Raw genomic sequence first — 6,213 nt, 5'->3', positions numbered from 1 at the left:
TCTGACAAAAAAAAAGGATAAAAAAAAGCAATCCAAACCATTTGACAATTTGACCACCCAAGTTAGCAATTTGCTGACCGAATCAATGGTTCTTGGCAAAATAATGGTTCTAGAGTAAAACGAATAGATGTATTGCACTTCTCCACCCATTCCACCATACACAAGACATTGTACAAGGATTTTTCCTAGGTGCCCATAATTCAACTTTTTATTAATATAAGTATACATGGCCTTATTTTCGACAATTTAGATGGTCTTTTGATACACATAGTACATCACAGATGACTCAATGGTGGCCTGGTAGGGTCCACAAGGGGAGGGTACACATGAGGTCCACTAACCTCCCGTTGTTAATTTATCCGACTTCAAAATGAAAAGACTACCAGCCTACCAGGTTTTCGCATCATAATTTCTACTAGCTTCTCCAAATGTGAGATCGCTATCGTTTTGTGTGACGAAAGCTTGTTCTTCATTTGCAATAATAGATTTCTGAAGTAATTCTGTTATCCGGTGGCTGTAGTTTAGTGGTGAGAATTCCACGTTGTGGCCGTGGAGACCTGGGCTCGAATCCCAGCAGCCACATTGTGTTCTTTTTTCAATTTCCCTAGTCTGTGAGCCAGACTCCAAGGGTTTCTCGCCTTGAACTTTATTTCTTTAAGAAACGAATATAGGTGAACAATAAAGTTTCCCAATATCAAACAGTGGCTGTAGTTTAGTGGTAAGAATTCCACGTTGTGGCCGTGGAGACCTGGGCTCGAATCCCAGCAGCCACATTTCTTTATTTTATGCTTTTTTGAAATTTTCTCACTCAGTGAATTACTGAATCGACTCACTGAGTCGACGCACTGAGTCGACGCTAAAGACGCTTCACCTCTTTAAAGCATTGGATAATATTTTGTCGGAATCATATGGTACTCTCTCTCTCTCTCTCCTTTCAATCAGAGCTTTTGTTCTTTCTCAACAAACAAACAAAAAAATCAGAAATTCTGTTATAAAGCTTATTCCAAGGAACCAATCGTCATCAGCAAAACGGAATCAGATTTATCATTTATAAGAATGTCCAAATGCTGATTGTTTGCATTCTACATCCCTACAAACATATATGACTATTCTAGTGGGCTGGTTGCAGCCGCCCAGAAAAACATTCTTAGTCCAGCCCACAACTGCCACTCTTAAGATTTGTACGTGACTCTAGCAATAAGTTTTGAGACAGAGATTCGTCAAGTAGGCCCAAGATCAATGGGTGTTCTCCATTGTGAACTATCTTTCTTCTGAGTTTCAAAAGCAGAGGTTCCAAACTTGTTTCGAAGATGGCATTGATTCTTAAAACAAGATACACAGAAAACATGTTTTTGGTTGTATATCAGAAAATCGCTGCCAAATCAGCGCTGAATAAGCGTTTCTTGTAATGGAGACTCGATTTTGGTTGAACTATTTATCGGGAGAGTGTTTGTGGATGTTATGGATGGCGTTTGGTAACGTTGCGTTTTTCAGAAAACTGCTGCCAGATAAGTGTTTCTTGCAATGGAACCTTAATTTTGGTTGAACTGTTTATCATGAAAAATGAAAATGTTATGGATGGCGTTTGGTAACGTTGCGTTTTTCAGAAAACTGCTGCCAGATAAGTGTTTCTTGCAATGGAACCTTAATTTTGGTTGAACTGTTTATCATGAAAAATGAAAATGTTTGTGGATGGTGTTTGGTAACATTGTCGTTTAGCAGAAAATTGCTGCCAAGTCAGTGCCAAATGAGTTTCTTGCCATGGAGCCTTAGTTTTTGTTGAGTTGTTTATTAGGAAAATGTATATCTCAGGTTATGCGAAAAACGTTTATGAGAAAAACATCAATACGGCATTTCTTGAAAGGACAAAACATTTTCTCACTTTTTGGCTTATGTGGCACCTAATGATGCCTACCTGTCATAAAGTGAGAAAAACATTTTGTATGTGTTTTGTTCTTTGAGCGTTTATGGATAGGCTGTTTTTTACTTTAAGCGCATATTTATATTTTTTTACTTTAAATGTTTCCTGTTTTTATTGTTTGGTTGGGTTTCACTTTAAACGATTTCTATTTTTTACCTCGGATAAATACCCATTAAAGTGTGTCATATCAGTATTTGGTTTCAATAAATGATAGGGCATTGGGGGGAAACAAGAAATCAAAGTGTTTTAGTTTTCTACCATTTATTTGATAAATCATGATTTTTAAAAACGAACCGGTGACCAAACTGGTCAGGAGTTTGGTTACCGGTTCAAATGGTCGGCCTGTTTTGACAAAAAAATAAATAAAAATTAAAAAATTAGAAAACTGTCAAAACCATTTGAACGGTTCGAACGGTTAACCAGCCGGTTCAGCGGTCTGTTGACCAAAATCAACGGTTTTGGAGGAAAACAAAACTGGTCAGGTGACCGGTTCCCGATTTTTCCGATCCGACCATCCAATCCAGTCCGGTTTTGAAAAAAGTATGATAAATGGTGAAACCAAACAAATATTTCATTTTTGCTTCATATAAATGCCAACACCTATATGATGCTGATGTGGCAGAGTTTTTTCAATAAACACCCACCAAACCAAACACAACCTTTGTCTTGTTTTCTAAGAAAATTCCAAATAAAACATTTCCTCAGACAATAGAACCAAACAAGGCCATGATTGCTTGGTGATGATTCAATATTATGTCTCATAAATAACACAATGTTCATATAGAGATTTTGATCAAATTGATATCAACTCATCCTTCTTAATTTTATTTTTAATTTTATTCATACTTTGGACCCCAATCCACCATGGAAGCTTTGTATAGGTTATGTTTGGATGGACATTTCTTTTGAGCCTTGGGCCACGGGAAACAAATGAGCCAAAAAGGGTTAAGAGTCACTTAAAAAATAACAATTTATGCCCTATGGAAAATATAAAGCCTAATAGACTCCCAAGTCTATTAGGCTTTAAAAACATAACCTATGAAGCTTATCCAAACTATGATCTAGCTTGATTCATAATAGACTCCCAAGTCTCCAAATAATCTCACCTGGACTGACATACTCCCATCACCCCATGTTTAAACAGTATTCCAGGGTGGTCAATGAACTGAGCTACTTCTTCATTCTTGACCACTGTGGGGCTGATGTTAGAACTGAGATTCGGCCTGCTAACAGCAACTTGAAAAGCAAGGTTGGGATTGCCCAATCCCAAGTTTGTGAATTCATGCTTTTGGAAGACTTGCACTCTGACATAGAGCCCATTGGACCAAACTCACACATTAACAATACTTCTCAAAAGTCTTGAAAATAGTGGGTTTCATTTCCCTCTTTTCTTTTTATTGATGTCCTTTAACTAATTAAGGAACCTAATGGAATTGTCTTATTATATGGGAGCTGATATAACTAATGGAATTGTAGGGTAAATTTCATCCCAAGGCTCTGTTCGTTTTTTGGTAAGTAATTTATTCGGATAAATGCATTTATTTATGTTCTTTTATTTCACAGATAAATAACCTAATGACCATTTTAACCATAAAAAACTCATTATTAAAAGGGATATTTTCTTCCATCCAAGTATGACAACTTTTCCTTAAGTGGAAAAATTATTTATCTACTTGCGAGATGAGTAAGTAATACTCAGAAAAATAAACTTTTTCTGGTCCCTACATAAATCTGAAAAATAAACATGAACATTTTAGTCAATTTTCCCCCTCTCAAAGTCCAAAAACAACACCCCCAATATCTTTCCTGGGCATTCTCTTATAAGCAGGTTCAGATTAAAACATAAAAACACGTAGCCCAAGACCATCAAGACTTAGGTAGGGTTCTGTCTTTATGCCCAAAATCCAACTCAAGGTCTTGACAAGCCAGTCTGAACCTTTATAACTTGCACTACTCTCTCTCTCTCTCTCTCTCTCATTCAGTGCTAGGGATGCAAATGGATTGGATCTATTTGGTCGAATTTGGACCGCCCTTGTTCCGATCTTTGGATCGGATTCGAATCACCCCTATCCGATCCGATATATATTATATACTTATAACTATAAATATATAATACATATATATGTTATTTTATTTATTTTTTTATAAAAAACATATATATGACAAAAACTATAAATATATAATACATATATATGTTTTTACTTTATTTAAATTAATATATTTTATTTTTCTTTTAATAACTTATTAATTTTTAAAGAAAATAAATGGGATCAGATCAGATCCAAAAATAACTTCCGCTTTACCCTTTTTTTCCCCAAAGTGCTGGTTTCATGATTCGATTTTACATCAATACCGAAACAAACCAGCTAACACACCAACGAGTCAACCCTCAATTGGTTACTTTATAAATTTCGGCAGCATCTAATATGAAAAGCCCATTTGCGAGTACTTATGTGGTGGTTGAATCGCTTTCTAAGAAATTACCTACAATAGCTTCACCACAAAGTCGATTTTTCAGCTGATGCAAGCCTTTTTTATTTTTGACAATTTTCTGGGTTTCTTGGCTCATGCAACGCCAGAAGCGCTACAAGAAATCCCTCCCAAACGGGCACATAAAAACTCAAAAGCGAGTAGAGATGATATTCCTTTAATTTTCTATGAGGCTCAATTTGAAAGGTGTGTATGGACACAAATATGTATAATACGAATACATATAAAATAGTATAAAATATAATGTTTTATATTCTACATATTTATATTTGTATTCCTTCCAAACTGAACCTAAGTCATTTCCGTTGGTTCTCTTAATTCATATCTTTCCACGCACTCTATTTCTCAACTATGCCACACTCTATTTCTCAACTATTCAGGTTGCTTTCCGAGTTAACATACCAACTCTTGTTTGTATGGCTTTGGTTTTATTGGTCCCATTCATTGATGCATCCAGTGCATCCAGTGGAGAGAGAAAGATGTTGCCTTTCTTTTGGGCCCATAAACTTTGTAACCACGTGGAAGATTCTACTAGTTAATGACCGCATGGAAAATATGTAGATTCAATTTTTTATTTGATTTAAGAGATTTGGATTCTATTTGTAATTGCCAGCTCATTTTGTTTAGGCTCAGTTTGAAAGGGGTACAAATACAAATATGTTGTAAATCCTTCGATTTTATATGTATTTGTATTGTATATATTTGTATTTGTATTCTTCCAAAATAGAATGTAACCCACACCATTGCATCAAAGTATTTTCATTTTCTTTTCTTGAGTTAGGAGGCTGAATTTGATTTCCTTTGTTACCAAAGGATAATGTAGTAACTTTTTCTTTTTTTTGAGTAAGGAGGCTGAATTTGGTTTCATTTGTTACTATGGCTGCATTTGGAAGCAACACAAATGGAGTGTATATCTCGGTTCAGGGTAAATTTACACTTTGATTCACTTTTACCTGTGTTTGACGACATTACATTTATGCATTGACAAATGCAGAAAATACATTTTTCAATGCATATTTGCATTGATAATAAGATGTAAAAGTACATCAATAAAAAAGAAGTAATTTTGCATTCAATTGGGTTTTTGATAAATAAAAAAGACATGTGCTTTATTGGAATTCGTGTTTGCATCCATTATAGCTAAAATCTGTTTGGTAAGAAGGTAAATTTGTCAATGCAAAACTAACCAAACTTTGCAATTTATATGGACCATTTTACACTCTATATATTTATATTCACACTTATTTGCATCGTTTCCAAACGCGGCCTAAAAGATAATGTAGTAACTTTTTAACAAGGTTCAAAGTATTAATACTCTTAATATACAAAAATCACGCATAGAAAACTTTAAACCATTGAAACTCTTTTGCCGTTTTTTTTTTTAATTTGATAAGTGACTGAATTTATAACGTATTTGGAAGGAGTACAAATATAAATATATACAATACAAAAATATATAAAATAATACAAAATACATAGTGTTGCACTCTAGATATTTGTATTTGTACTCCTTCCAAATTGAGCCTTAACAAATTTTTTTTTGGGGGGACGATTTAAGAAACCCTATAGGGGCTTTGATTTTAGTCAATGACCACCCCGTACTGAGTACATGCCCACTATTTCAACCTATTTTGGTTGGAATCCACTATCAACATGGCACATTTAAGGTTATTTGATTTACGTGATTAAATCAGATTTTATTTGTAGATAGCAACCCATTTAAATTTAGGTGATTTGTGTTGAATCTATTGTTTGAGTTAGGAAATTAAATTAGATTTGTTTTGTTATTAAGGTTGTGTTTG

At 34.5% G+C, this 6,213-nt stretch overlaps 2 non-coding genes across 2 annotated transcripts; both read left to right on the top strand.

The window, feature by feature from the left end:
• Nucleotides 1-510: 510 nt before the first annotated feature.
• TRNAH-GUG (transfer RNA histidin (anticodon GUG)) lies at nt 511-582 on the top strand. The gene has a single exon. It is a non-coding gene; the product is annotated as a tRNA-His (tRNA).
• A 119-nt stretch (nt 583-701) lies between these two features.
• TRNAH-GUG (transfer RNA histidin (anticodon GUG)) lies at nt 702-773 on the top strand. The gene has a single exon. It is a non-coding gene; the product is annotated as a tRNA-His (tRNA).
• Nucleotides 774-6,213: the final 5,440 nt, after the last annotated feature.

Source organism: Nelumbo lutea, chromosome 8 (genome assembly GCF_056320005.1).
Source record: "Nelumbo lutea isolate HS-2025 chromosome 8, American lotus-T2T, whole genome shotgun sequence".
NCBI classification, from domain to species: Eukaryota; Viridiplantae; Streptophyta; class Magnoliopsida; order Proteales; family Nelumbonaceae; genus Nelumbo; species Nelumbo lutea.
This window is presented reverse-complemented; position numbering and strand designations above follow the sequence as displayed.